The 15410-nt window shown below is 43.2% G+C and overlaps 1 long non-coding RNA gene and 1 pseudogene across 1 annotated transcript; both read right to left on the bottom strand.

The window, feature by feature from the left end:
• Nucleotides 1–3772: 3772 nt before the first annotated feature.
• LOC140685837 (uncharacterized) lies at nt 3773–4850 on the bottom strand. Its single transcript, XR_012059273.1, has 2 exons — nt 4385–4850; nt 3773–3963 (listed from the first exon to the last, which is right to left on the bottom strand). It is a non-coding gene; the product is annotated as an uncharacterized lncRNA (long non-coding RNA).
• A 5888-nt stretch (nt 4851–10738) lies between these two features.
• On the bottom strand, nt 10739–12527 carry LOC116283573 (protein phosphatase 1 regulatory subunit 14B pseudogene; annotated as a pseudogene).
• Between the last annotated feature and the right edge of the window lie 2883 nt (nt 12528–15410).

The raw sequence follows: 15410 nt of genomic DNA, 5'->3' as shown, positions 1-15410 counted from the left end.
CATGGACATATACACACTCATTGTCACATTTTTTTCTCTGTGATTTATCATAACATTTTGTGTATATTTCCCTGTGCTATACAGTGTAATCTTGTTTATCTTTTCTACAATTTTGAAATCCCAGTCTATCCCTTCCCACCCTCTACCCCCCTGGTAACCACAAGTCTGTATTCTCTGTCCATGAGTCTATTTCTGTCCTGTATTTATGCTTTGTTTTTGTTTGTTTGTTTTTGTTTTTTAGATTCCACATACGAGCGATCTCATATGGTATTTTTCTTTCTCTTTCTGGCTTACTTCACTTAGAATGACACTCTCTAGGAGCATCCATGTTGCTGCAAATGGCATTATGTTGTCGGTTTTTATGGCTGAGTAGTATTCCATTGTATAAATATACCACATCTTCTTTATCCAGTCACCTGTTGATGGACATTTAGGCTGTTTCCATGTTTTGGCTATTGTAAATAGTGCTGCTATGAACATTGGGGTGCAGGTGTCATCCTGAAGTAGATTTCCTTCTGGGTACAAGCCCAGGAGTGGGATTCCTGGGTCATATGGTAAGTCTATTCCTAGTCTTTTGAGGAATCTCCACACTGTTTTCCATAGTGGCTGCACCAAACTGCATTCCCACCAGAAGTGTAGGAGGTTCCCCTTTCTCCACAGCCTTTCCAGCATTTGTCATTTTTGGATTTTTGAATGACGGCCATTCTGACTGGTGTGAGGTGATAACCTCATTGTAGTTTTGACCCACTGTCTTCTTGATGATGGGCTATTTTAAGTGTGAAGTGATATCTCACTGTGGTTTTGATTTGCATCTCCTTTATGATTAGTGATATTAAGCATCTTTTCATGTGCCTGTTGGCCATCTGTATGTCTTCTTTGGAAAAATATCTATTCAGGTCCTCTGCCCAGAATGGCTATCATCAAAATGACAACAAATAAGTATTGGTGAAGATGTGAGAAAAGGGAACCCCCCCCCTTCCCGTGCACTGTTGGTGGGAGTGTTAACTGACGCAGCCACTATGAGAAACAGTATGGAGGTTCCCCCCCAAACTTAAAAATAGAACTATTATATGGTCCACCAATTCCATTTCTGGATATTTTCCCAAAGAGAACAAAAGCATTAATTCAGAAAGATGTAGGCATCCCTATGTTCTTTGCAGCATTATTTACAATAGCCAAGTTATGGAAGCAACCTAAATGCCCATCCATAGATGAATGGATAAATAAGACATACATATATATATACATACATACAATGAAATATTTGTTACTCAGCTATTGGACAGAAAAATCTTGCCATTTGCAACAACATGGATGGCCCTAGAGGGTATTATGCTAAGTGAAATAAGTCAGACAGAGAAAGACAAATACCTTATGATTTCACTTATACGTGGAATCTAGGAAACAAACAAACAAAAATGAACATTAAAAATAAGACATCTGTACTCTTTGGGAAGGAGAAAGTAGTCAGTGAGCCAAATGACACCAAGAAAACTAACTATGAATGAACTGCCCTGGCTGGATGATTCACTCTCTCCGCACACATTCTGTAACCCCGTGCCTGTTTACAGATGTATTCAGTGTCACGGTCAGGGAGGAAAAGGCCACTATGAAATACTGCCAGGAGGCGTCCCTCCAGTGCCAACCTAAATGTAAGGGCTATAATGTGTGGTCCCCTCATCCTGATGGCCATAGGGCTAAATATCCCCCAGACAGCTTGCCTGAGAAGAGCATGGGTGCCGTGCTAAGGCTGGCATGGGAACACTGTGTGATCTTGGGCCTTTCTGAGCCCCAGTTTCCTCATCTGCAAAGTGGAGCTCATGAGGTGGAATATGCAAAGACTTCAGTTCATGGTGGATCCTCAATACCAGTGTCCTAATCACATCACTCATAGTATCAAGTTTTCTATATAATAAGAATTCAGTGATTAAAGAAAATTCCAAGTGTCAGGAACAGCAAATGCACAATCTTTGGGACATGGGAAAGATGGGTTTGTTTCAAATGGGATGCAGTCTTCTGGTCTAGAGGGCAGATTTCAGTGGAGAATGGCAGGAGGGAAGCTGGGCCAGTGGGCAGGGAGGGCTCAGCTAAAAGGGAAGTCATCGAATCCCATCAGCACTCAAAAGCACAGCGCCTGGGCTGGAAGCTACACAGAGGACAGATTGGTGGGAAGTGAGGCCAGGGTCCTGGGAAAGACGCTGAGGGCCACTACTGGGCTTATGGCAGATGGACAGAGAAATAAAAATTAGTGAGAAAAGTATGAGATAACCCAAGCAGGACGTGATAAACGACTGACTGTAAGGGGTAGGGACAGGGAAGTCTCCGTGACAGTGGTGCTCACCCTTGGCTTCTCTTTGAAAGAGTGGTTTTACTGTAGAAAGAGCTTCTTCAAATTAATAAGAAAAAGAAATCAAAAACCCTTGGGTAAAGGATACAAACAGAGAGTTCACAGGAAAGGAACAAATGACTCTTTGATATATGAAAAGACGATTGTCATCACTCAGAATAGTGAAAATGCAAATTTAAAATATATTGACCTACAATTTTTCACCCATCAGTTTGGCAGAAATTAAATCATGATAACATACCTTGCCACAGGGAAAGAGGTACCCTTTCTTCCAGCACACTGTTGATGGGAGAACAGAGCCTTCTTCAGGTCAATTTGACCCTCTCCCTCACTTAAAAGTACACCTGCTCATTGACCCTGATACCCCATTCTTCTTACAGATAAACCTGCACATGCCATGTAAGTTTATTCACTGGGGCGTAATTTGTCATTGTAAGGGTGAGACCAACCTAAATCGTATCATTTGTGGACTGGTTAGGTAAATTAAAGCACATTCATACAGTGGGATTACTTAGTCATCATATATTAAAAAAAAACAGACTATTAATAAGGAATGATCTGTAAGATACAGTTAAGTCAAAAACGTAAGATCTAGAGCAGTGTGCATACAAAGTTATCATCAGCGTATAAAAAGGAACCGAAAATAAGCTTAACCTGGGTAGTATAATCATAAACTTTCTTCTAAGTGGAGGACCTAGGTGACTGGGAGACAGGAGTAGGAGAGAGACTTTATTAGGTAGTCTTTTGTACCAAGTACAAATATTACCTATTTACCAAAAAATGGAATTAAATTAAGAAAAGAACCTACTAATTTAAAGGCAACACAATAGAGTGGAAAGAACTTAGGGTTAGACACCTGAAGCCACCAAAAATGAAGTTTTAAGTTAAAAAAAATGATGCCCAGGCCACACACCAGTCCAGTTACATCAGAATCTTAGGTGAGAGGGAAGCGGGGAGCAGAGAACTCAAACTATTTTTTGAAGCTTCCCAGTGGTTCCCGTGTGCAGTCAATGGTAAAAACCACAGTGGTAGCTACTCTCAGTGTTTTGGCCTTAGTGCTTGGAGGATCAGCTGAGCCCCTGTCAGTCTCAGCATCTAAATCTGACTTTTCCACCCACTAAGCACCAGCTTGATCCCTATGTACTTCTCTGATCTGTTCCTGGCACAGAAGCATTTGGTCCTTATCTTTGTAAGCTGCTCATCCCTGCCCTCTAGGCAGCAGGAACTCATTGATCTTCTTATGAACTTGACAAAAACCCAAGTAAAGTTCCTAACCTCTTGTCACTTCTATGACAGGCAATGTATTATTTTTAATTAAGAAGGCAATTGTCCCAGCAGGAGTGAGTAAGGACCATACCTCTTTCTGTGCCACTCTCTCCCAGTGACTTCGGATGATTACAAGTGCAAGAAACAGAACACTCTGGCTCCGGCAATAAAGATACTTGTTGTTTTCAAATAAAAAGCTGCCTGGTGGTGGGCTGGGCTCCAGGCTGGGTAACTCAGGACTCTGCACCCACTTCTCTGAGAATTTCTTCACCCTGACTCACTCCCTGAATGGGTTTCCTCTTCATGCTGGTAGCAAGGTAGCAGCAACGTGTCCAGATTTCATCCACAAACTGCAAGATACAGAGAAAGATGAAGGAATGGTCTCCTCCTGAGTCTCTTTCTTCTCAGGAAAAAAAAAAATATCCTGAAACTCCTAGCTCCCTTAATCTCATTAGTCAAATTGCCACATACCCATTCTAAACCCAGCTATCTTGAAAAAAGAATAAGATTATCACTGGTGGGTTACACCAGTGGTTCTCAGCGGGGAGTGATTTCTTTTCAGGAAAAGAAGGGATGTGGTAGTCAACCAACAGTATCGCCTACATTACTGCTTCAAAGATCCTGGGGTCCAGCATCTGCCTCCAGCAGAGGAATCCTGACAGGGAATTTATAGATCGATGGCCTAATCACAACAGATGACATGGATCTACATTCCCAGAACCCAGTGAGGCTAACATTCATGAGGTCAACATCTGTGAATTAATACTTAACGTTTCTGCAGAACTAGAAGGCTGGCACTCCAAATGGCCACAGAACACTTGCTCATTGGTCAATCCAAGAACATTAAAACTTTGTTTCAGTCTTATCAGAGAGGACAGTGTGATGTCACTCTTGGTAGGATTTTTAACCACCAGGGAAAATGTGGGGTTGGCTGCTCCCACTTGCAACACGGGTTGGTGTCTCAAGGAGACATGGGAGTTCAGTGAGTCAAGATTAAAGTATCAGCTAAAACATCCAGAACAATACATCCCCGTTCTTTGGTTTTTAGCTGAGACAGTTATTTATCCAATATCTCTTTGGCCTGAAAACATTAATTACAAAGACCGACATTTTAGGACAAAGAGCAGGGTTGACATGTCATCCTAGGAACTGTGTATGTCTGTGTAGATTTCTGATTACAAAGTCTCTGGAAATATCTTGAGAACTAACTCATGTCCACAGAGCAGGCCCAAACTTCCGGCGTCATCAGGTCTCAGCCACCCCCAGTGAAAGGCAGCTGGTTTCCATGCCAACATGGCTTTGTCCCTGAGTTCTGTTCTAAAACAAAGTTTTGTTAAACTTAAAACTTAATTCACCCCGTGTCTCACATCCCTATAAGTTATAGTTACTATCTGTTGTAATCATTAGTTCTAGCCACCAAATATTCCTAGTTCTCCAAGTTCATGGTAGGATTTTATAACCTGGTTCCTTTGAATTTAGATGTGGTCACGTGACTTGCTTTGGTCAATGAAAATGCCAGCAAGGAGACACAAAAAATTGAGCATTGGCTATCGTGGAAAGACAGAGACAGCCTCTGTCAACCTGGATCGCTAAGTGAAGATGACATGGAGCAGAGTCCCCATCAACCTATAATGTTGGGGCTGTTTGTTACAGCAGTATAACCTACTTTATCCTAACTGATACAGTTCCCAAAATCTTGGCTCCCCTTCAGTCATTCATTTCCTCCTACATCTTCTCCCTGTATTGCCTCAAGCTTGCTCTCCTCTGTCTGATTTCCTACCTCACTTTTCTTCTCCCCAAATCTACAGCATGCCTTCTGGAGCCCCAGTTTTGTGCCAGAGAAATTCTCCTAGATCCTTAGCTTCTCCACAAAATGTGTCCTTTACCTCTGGGCCTTACCTGCACCCTGGCTCTCCTCTAAAGTCTTCTCATCTCACACACCTCAGAACTGAGGGTCGGGAGGTGAGATTGGTACTCCCAATGCCAGTGCTGGTTCTGTCCTTGAGCACAAGTTCCACTCCTTTAAGATTCATGGCCTCCAACTGATCACCCCAGGGCTTTCCTCATTTTACTGACATCCTGCTCAGATGTCTTGGGCACCTGGATCATAGTCTCCCTGTCTTCTCCAAGTCTTGCAGAATCCTGGGAGACTGCAGTGGTCCTGTGGACAACTACCTAACACCCTGGTCTCATAGCTTCTGCACCTGTCCAAATCCATCCACCTCCACCCTCTTTGTATTCTGGCCACTCTGTCTGAGGCTACATCCTAAACCTTGTCACCACTCAGAACTGTTTCCCTCATGCAGTCAAAGCTGTGTGTGACCACCATGGAGGAACAATGAAATGCCTCAGGAGACAGAGCTGCACTGGATCCTAGACAATCTTCCTCTTCCCAAACTATGTCCTAGAGCAGAGGCTGTCAAATTTTAATGATTCTTTCTAATCACCTGGGAATCTTGTTAAAAGGCAGACTCTGATTAAGCAGATCTGGATTGAGACCTGAGATTCTGTACATCTAACAGTCTCCCAGGTGACAGCCGTGCTGCCGGACCATGGACTTTCCTTTAAGTCACGAGGAACAAAGTGACCATGGGACCTGGCTGCCCTGTGCTTTCTAGTCTTCCTATGAGAAGAGCTCACCACTGCCTCTTGGACTTCTAATCAATCCCTGTGTAACCTACCCAACAAGTGGAGACCTGTCTCAAGAAATCCAGTAAACTGTGGGTTCTGCCTGGAGTTTGGGATTTTGACTTTTAAGTTTTTAAAGAATCTCAGACGTAAATGATTCACTCTTCTTCAATGCATAACACACTCTCATCAGCCTATGAAAGGTCCTTCCTCTTGTAGTTTATTTCTTTTCATTTTCATTTTTTAAAAACTCTTCCACCCTGATACCTGTTGCTTTTCCCTCCCCGGCCCTTGTCATAGGCCAGCATGCTACAGTCTGTTCAATATAGGTCCTTAAATATGCACTCATTCAACCTTGTAAAATTAACTGTGTATACTTATGTTTTTAAATTATGAAAATGATGTGCAATTTACAAGGAAAAAAACAGAAGACATTCATATGAGGTCTTGAGGGCTTCATGTCCCCCTTATTTATATGGAAAAGAATGCACCCCTCATTATTTGAAACAGCCCCCGGAGAGTCTCTATTTCTTGCCACTAAAATTATGTAAGGAACACATTACCTCATGTGATCATTGTGAGCTTAACTGAGAGAGGGATGTGGTGTCTAGATGTCCTCAGTCCATTGCTCCATAAGTGTCAGAAGCTCTTCTATTGTAGTTGGCAAAGTGCAGGATGGTGAGTGACTTAGGTCAGGATTGAGAATTCAGTCTCCATGTGGCCCAGGTAGCTATGCTAGATACCAACAGCATCCCTAACACTAACCTAAAGTAGTGCTGTAACCTCTTTGACATAATGATAGAAGTTTAAATCAGGACAAGATAGAGCAAAGAGCCCAGAAACAGAACCAGAGACACACAGGGGTTTAGTATATGCTAAAGGGTGGTTTTCCAAGCCAGTGAGGAAAAGATGGATTAACTAATAAAAAGTGTTGAAATATTAGGGTGACCATCAGTAAAGAAAAATTAATTTGGATTCTTATCTTATTGCTTACAGCAAAATAAATTCAAGACAAAGCAAATATTTATATGTTAAAAAATTAATTATTAGAAAAAGTCATGGGAAAAGTTTTGCAATAACCTCCAATTAAAGTTTGTCTAAGCACTATACAAAAACCCAGATGCCTTAAAAGAAAGATGAATTTAGCTACATTAAATTTTTTTAATTCCTGAAGACAAACCTATCATAAATACACTTCCTTAAAATATAAATAACTTATACAAATCAATAAGAAAAAAACACTGTCTCATTTGAAAAAGTGGACAATATGGAGAGTTCACAGAAAAGAAAGTATAAATGCTCTAAACATACAAGAATATGCTTGAAATCACTTGTGATTTAAAAATGCAAATTAGAATAATAATGACAATGCATTTTTCAGCTTATAGATTGACAATTTTGAACGATTTTAGAAACTACTAACAAAGGTTTATGGAAACAGGCAGTCTTGTAAATGACTCAAGGGGGCAATTTAACAACCTGTCAAATTTAAAATGGACGTATCTTTTGACTTTCAGAATGTATTCACAAATATACTTGAATATGTGTGAAATTACATGTCATTTTATTAATGCCAGTTATGGTTTGTCTAAATAATGGATTACTATATGCAGCTATAAAGAGTTGTAAATCTTTTGGACTATTGATGCAGAACATACTGTTTAGAGGACAGAGAAAGTTGGACAACAACGTAGAAGTTGGGAGGAGGGGAAAGCAAGTGCAAATATATGCATATTTGTAAGCACGGAGATCTCCAGCAGGTTATGCAAGAAGCTTACAAAGAGGATGTGGGGACAGTGTGGGCAGAGGAGGGAGGCAACATTTTGTGTTATCCTTTTCCAGCCCGATGAATTTTACAGTATGTGCAATCATCACAAAATGTAATAAAAATGTAATAATAAATACATATAGCAAATGCTACCAGTTTATCCAGCAGAAACTTTTGACACCTATTGAGTTATGGTTCTAATTGCTATTGACAAACCAAAAAGGAAGTTTAGAAAGGAAGTAGAAAGAGACTCTAGGGAGGACCTGTTTTTATTCTGGGGTTGGTTTTTCTAGGCATCTGGTGATGAAGTAATGCCTGTTTTCTCAAACCACAAGATTATGAGGAATGGCTATAGTGTAGTCTCAAAGAGTGGGTGGCGGGTGGCAAAGATCCATCACTCACTGATCCATGAGAGCCAGTGCTGGTCGGTGGGGCTGGCAGGCAGTAGGGGCTCACTAGGGGCAAACCGAGAGAGAAAGACCGAAGCACTGGGGCTGTTGATTCAACAGTCAGGGCCCAAGGCCAGGGCCAGAATGCCTGAAACCCCTCTGGAACACAGGGATCAAAAAAAAAAAAAAAAAAGTGCAAAGAGCTCAGCCTCTGGGCATGAAGAAAAATAAACAAGCAGCCGAGGCAGAAGTAGCAGCTTGAAAGAACAAAGAATATCAGGGTAGGGAATGAGGTGTGAGAGGCGGGAGGAAGGCAGAGGTTCACTATGGGTGAGGCAGAGAATACTCATCTCTCTTCATTTTGTGTCGGAGGCATCATCTCAAGAGATAAGGTCGAGCACTGTGCAGCCTGAGTTCACATTCAGGGTAATAATGGTGCGTTAATGTTTAACCCCACTTAGAGGATAATCAGCACACAGTTCTGAGAGCTTTGACAGATGGGACTCTCAGGGAAGCGCCCAGCGTGATGCTCCCCGGGGCTTCAAGTTTTCTCTGTATTGGTACCATCCATCCATCATTACTCAGCCTGTCAGACTCGGTTCCCTTTGCCCTGAAGGCTTTCATTCATTCATTCCTTTCTTCATTCATTGATTTAACAGGAATTTACTGAGTAGCTATTATACCAAGCACTGTGTTAAGCCCGGAGACAAAGCAGTTAACATGACAAATACGATTTCTACCTTCAGGGAGCTTACAATCTAGAGAAAATACAGACAGTTAAAAACTAAAAACACAAATAAATATATAATCCAAATTATGCCACATGCTATGAGGGAAGAATGTGATGCCCTGAGAGCCAGAAGCTGTAGCCTATTTGGGATTGTGTGGTCAGGAAAGAGGGCAGCCAGGATGCTCAAGTGGACACTGCACAATGCGCACGGCATCCCCAGATGCCAGCCAGACAGAGCGGGCCCAAAAAGCCTCCCAGGAGAGGGACCAGCATGCTCAAAGCCCCCAGAGTGAGAAACATTTGGGCAAGGACAAGTCACTAGGGGCAGCATGGAGGAAGGGGTGTGAGATGAGGCAGATTCATGGAGCATTTAGAGGGCTATGACGGGATGGTGGGATTTTTATTCTAAGTTCTAAATAGTACTAAGTAGGGGAGTGACCCGGTTCAATGTATAAATATTTTTATAAGCCCCTCTGGCTACTGTTTGGAGCATGAATTGGAAGAGAGCGGAAGAAGGAGTTGGTAACCAGTTAGGAGGCCACTGCGTCAATCAGACAAAAGACAGAGGATGCAGCAAAGAATGATGGTAGCAGAGAGAAAGGAACGTGCAGAGTCAAGACACATTTGGAGATAGAATTCACAGCACTTTCTGGTAGATTGGATGTAAAAGGTGAAGAATGACTCCAAGTTTCTGGCTTAAGCAAACAGGTAGTACCTTTTATTGAGGAGAATATGGGGAAGAATGGCTTTAAGTAGGTAGATCCAGAGAGCCCTGCTGGACAAGCTAACCTGAAACATTTGCAATAATCTAAGTGGCGATGACAAGTAGACAGCTGGTTCTAAGAGCTGGTTTTTTTTTTTTTTTCATATCAGAGATCTGACTGGAGATAAAACATGGGAATTGTCAGCATAACGTTGTATTTCAAGTCATGGGATACCAGTCAAACAGGATCCACTCAGTTTACTAATCCAGTAATAGAACACCGTGTCAAGAGACCTTTTAATGGGAAATTTCCGTGTCAAGAGACCTTTTAATGGGAAATTTCCTTAAGATGGGAAGGAATGATGATTAAGGTTATAACCTGAAATAAAATTCTATCTACTTTACTAGAAAAAAAATAAAATAGAAAATAAAGTCATGGGAAAGGAAGACTCCCTAGTGAGGGAGTGTGGGCAGAGAAGCTTTAAAAGTTTCTAATGTGTTTGAAATTTTTCAGTCTCCCATACATTGCTGGCCATGTCGCATAAACTTCTGGAGCATCTGGGAGCGAGTCTCCACCTTTGTATTTAGCAGGACAGACAGTGAAACTGGCTTCTTTTCTTACCAACAGATGTTTGACCGACTTGGTATGTATGTATGTATGTTTTTTTAACTTTTTAAAAATTTTCTTAACTGTACCAAAGGCAAAGGCGTGTCCTAGCTTCATTAAAGGGCCCGCGCCACAGTCAATATAAAAACACAAAAAATCCCTCCAGTTTAATAATAAAAAACCCCAAAAGTGGAAAACCGAGGGGACAGGGAAGAGGGCCCTGGGCCAGGGGCACGGGGAGCCCTGCTCATGGCACCGGGCCTGGCTGCATTGCTGTTGCTACGAGGTCGGGGGCGGCGACTGTCCTGTGGGAGCCACCGTTGTTCAGCTGGGTGGAGGGCCCTCACTTCTTCTGGGGTGAGCTCAGCTTCTGCATGCCCCGGACCTTGTCCAGCAGGCCAGAGATGAAGGCCTCAGTGGGTTTATAACAGTCAACCGGCAGCTCCTTGACCCTGGCAGCCCGAGTACCATCGCCCGCCATGTCCAGGAGTTCGTCCATATCAGTCTCCAGCTCTGGGGTCGCACTTGACCGGGACCTTCCCCCGGCGCCTCACTGGGCCCTCGTCGTCCTCGCCGCCCAGGCGCTCGCCTACAGCCCCAGGGGGGCTCCGAAAGTAGACGCGGGGCCCGGGGGCCGGGGCTGCCACCGCCGCACCCGACAGGGGGCCGCTGTCCGCCTAGGCGGCCGCGGGGCCACGCGCGCGCGTCGAGCCCCTCCCTGCGCCGCCGCCTGCGGGACGCCCGCCGGCTGGCACCCGGCCGGGCTCCGGCGGCGAGCTGTGCGCTCCGCGCGGCTCCGCGGGAGGCCGGCGGCGGCGGCGGCGGCGGGGGCGCCCGGGGGCAGCTGCTGCACGCGGAGCCCCAGGGCCCCGGCCTGGCCGCACCCGCCCCTCCCCGCCGACCCGCCGGCCCTTTGTTCCCCACGGCCGCCGCCCGAGCCCACCGACTTGGTATTTATGATGTCCTGGGCTGCAGTCTCAGCTCGTTCGCTCGCTGGCTCTCTCTCGCTCTCATGTGAAAATCCTAGATTTATTCTCTACTTCTTTACCTGATTCTGGGTCTATTCACACTTCGATTAAAAGGCCTTTTAATCAGTAAGGGCCTAATAATGCTTTCCTTTAAGATTTAAAAGATGGATCAGAAACAGAGAGGAGGACACAAGAGAATGTGAGGGCATGAAGGATCTATTTATTCTTCTTAAGTCTTCAGTTTGTCTGGGTTCCGATGGATCCAGGGCTTGGGTAACCAGCTGGCCTCAAAGAGAACTCAAACCTGCTAGCTTTGCGTACCGGGGGGTCTGCCAGTGTCTCTCAGTGGATCTGACATTTATATTCAATAGAGAGGATTTGGTTGGGCTTGTTTGGCCCATCCAGTATAGGTCTCTTCCACTAAGCTGTTTTTCTTCAAACCATCTCACAATGAATTGAGCTCCATAATGTCCAATCTATACGTAGTTGCCTTTGGGATAGATAATGCTCCTTGATTCAGTCAGCCATCGTACCGGAAACAAGGTGAGTTTCATTCAACGTACAGGCGACCGCAGCAAGATGCAGCTTCCACTCCAGCCCTCTAGTCTCAGAAAGGGCTGAGGACTGGCTTGACGGAACTGCAGTTCCTAGTCCCATCTTCAGGGCTGTTGCTAATAACTCATCTGCATCTGAAGATGCCAGAGTGTGAATCTCCATTCCACTGAGATTTTAAGATGACCAGACTGGTGGCATATAGAAGGATGTTCACAATGTGGAAACTTAATCTCTTCAACTGCCTCAGAAAAATCTTCCATCGGGGTGTACTGCTCCTCTGTTTTACAACTCCTATCTGCAAAGCTTTATATGCATTTTATTTCTCTCAAACTTGAGAAAATTCTTTAGGGACGTTTCTCAACATTCCTTATACATCTCTTAGGTTCAACATTTGGGTCCAAGTAAATAAAACTGATTCAGTTTCACACAATTTCAAGCTGACAAAGAACCTGAGAGCTTTGAGGTAAAACACTCAAAGTAGCTTGAAGACCTGATCAGTGAAAGTTCATTAAACTAACCATTATAGACAAGTTGAACTTCCCTTTAGGTGAGAACTTCAGATCCATAGTGGTCAGATCTTTGAGACATTTTTTAAAATGCCAGTGTAATAGAAGGTTTCACATTTTAGGTCAACTGGAAAAGTCACCTGTGTATTATAGTTCTGATGGAAGAAAGAAACAGGGAGCAAAGGAAATTAATCACCCACCTAGCTGATCACTATCAGAGCTTTTTCACGTTAGGAGACGATTCTCCACAGTTCTCAGGCATTTCTGCATATCTTGGGATCAGAGCTCTACCTGCCTTTATTCCAGACTATCTTTTTCAAGGCTGTCTGTATAGGAAACAGCCTTGGAAGGCAGAGATAGTGTCTTCCTCCACAGCGTGGGACAAGTTTGTTTCCTCTCCAGTATAATACAGATAGTGTCTCCCTAAAGGGGACCCTCGTACACTGTTGGTGGGAATGTAAATTGGTGCAGCCACTATGGAAAACAGTACGGAGGTTCCTCAAAAATCTAAAACTAGAGTTACCGTACAACCCAGAAATCCCACTTCTGGATATATATCCAGAAAAAAACAAAACTCTAATTTGAAAAGATAGGTACACCCCCATGTTTATAGCAGCACTATTTACAATAGCCAAGACATGGAAACAACCCAAGTGTTCATCAAGATGATTGGCTTAAGAAGATGTGTGTGTGGTGTGTATACAATAGAATATTACTCAGCCATAAAAAAGAATGAAATATTGTCATTTGCAGCAACATGAATGGACCTAGAGAATTTTATACTTGTGAAGCAAGTCAGACAGAGAAAGACAAAACCTATATAATATCACTTATATGTGAGATCTAAAAATAATACAAATGAATCTATATACAAAACAGAAACAGACTCACAGACATAGAAAACAAACTTATGATTCCCAAAGGGGAAAGGGAAGGAGGGAGGGACAAAAAAGGGATATGGATTAACAGATAACAAACTACTACGTATAAAATAGATAAACAACAAGGATATATTGTGCAGCACAGGGAATTATATTCAATATCTTGTAATAACCTATAATGGAATATAATCTGAAAATAAATAACTGAATCACTTTGCTGTACTCCTGAAACTAACACGGTATTGTAAATAAACTATACTTTGATTTAAAAAAATTTTTTAAAAGATAGTGTCTCCCTTCAGGACAAAGTTCAGGTAGGCTTACTATCCACTATAAAAGATATGGGTTCCTTAAACTTGGGGTTCCTCTCTTGTAATGTCACCCACTACCTGTGCAGGCATTACTTGGCTCCTTCATGTCACCCTGTGGAAACGGTTTTGATGAACTAATGCAAAAATGATGTTAGCCTGGTTATGGCTACTGCTGTGAGTGATAAACTGTCCTTTGTCTCGGGCCCAGGAGTCTCGTGTCTTCTGCCAGCATCCACAAGGCAGTCTTGTTAGCTTTCAAGTCGGATGAAATCTCAAACCCTTCACAATTCTTAACTGGTGGGCACCTGTATAGGTAATTTTAGCACAAGACCTAACAACAGTGTTAGCAATATCAAGAACCAAGTTAAGTCCTTCAGATAAAATTCCCTTGACAGCCCAGATGGAGTTATTTTATTCTTCAGATTGTCAGACTGCATGAACAAATATATAGTACCACATTTGACCTGAGACTCTAAATTCAAAAGCTTCTTTCAGAAGTTCTTCCATAAAGTCCTGGCACTGAACAAAGTTTGGGGGAACAGGAAGTAATGATCATCTGTAACAGTGGCCACGCATTTGGACCACACGTTTTTAAGTTCTCCTCCCAGAGGGCAGCCAAGAACCTCACCCCACCACCACACCAAGAGCTCTCCTTCCTCCCTCCTGACTGAAGCTCGATTCTTGCCTCCCCTTCCTAAATCCTTCAAATCCACTTGCTCCTTTCACCTCTACTGCTTCCTCCATAATCCACACCATCATCATCTCTTTCTTTCTTTTTTTTTTAATCATCATCTCTTTCTAACCCTCCTCCCAGCTTTCATCCTCTTGCCTTCTGATCCAGATCCTACATGGCCATCAGAGTTTACAACTTTCTGGGATCCTCAGCACCTTCATCAGGGTCTTTCAAACCAGGCAAAGCTCCATAATCATCCAATGAATTGACATCTTTAATAGAGAAGTACTGACATCTCCCAGAGGAAGAAGGAAATTCTGCCTTTCTAGGGAACCTGAATACATCAGTTGTGGGCATAGAAGTGAAGGCAGCAGTTGGCAGGATTCATCCAGAGTTAGTTGGCAACTGGCAAGGCAGTTGCTGCAAAAGGGCAAGGAGAAGGGAGTTGAAAGTTTGGGCATGAGAGTGAGTGACTGAAATAATGGGTTGTGGAAGCTTCATCTGGGTGGGACGGACAAAGGAGTCAACCAGAAGAAAGTCGATGGATGGTGAGAAAACAGAGGGATGACAGGATCCGAGGTCTCAGTGAGACTGCAGGAGCACGTGCAGACACAGGTGTAAGGTCAGATGCTGGCATCTGACGTGCCGAGTGGGTGTAAGATTTCAGAGGTTGTGCTGATTCTGATCACGGTCCAGATGTGGTCATAGAAGTGGATAAGTGAAGAAAAGTGTAGAACCTTCTATCAGTCAGGGTTCATCAGAGAAACAACCAATAGTATGTGGGGGTGTGTGCAGAGAGGGACTTACTTTGGCTCAGTCATGAGGACTGGCAAATTTGAAATCTGCAGGACCAGCCAGCAGGCTGGAGACCCAGGGAAGAGGCGATGTTACATTCCATCATAGTCCCTATGCATTTTTCAAATTTTTACTATTATAAGAAGTTTGGTAATAACCATCCTTGTCTAAAATCGGATCCTTTTTTCTAAGTATTCTATGTGTATACCACTTTGTATGTTAAGATAATACACTGTCTTTTTCCAAAATGTGTATGTCTGGACTGTGGATCCACCAAATGAAC

Source organism: Vicugna pacos, chromosome 15, assembly GCF_048564905.1.
Source record: "Vicugna pacos chromosome 15, VicPac4, whole genome shotgun sequence".
Lineage (NCBI taxonomy): Eukaryota > Metazoa > Chordata > Mammalia > Artiodactyla > Camelidae > Vicugna > Vicugna pacos.
The sequence above is the reverse complement of the archived record's forward strand: the minus strand, read 5'-3'. Positions and strand labels throughout refer to the sequence as shown.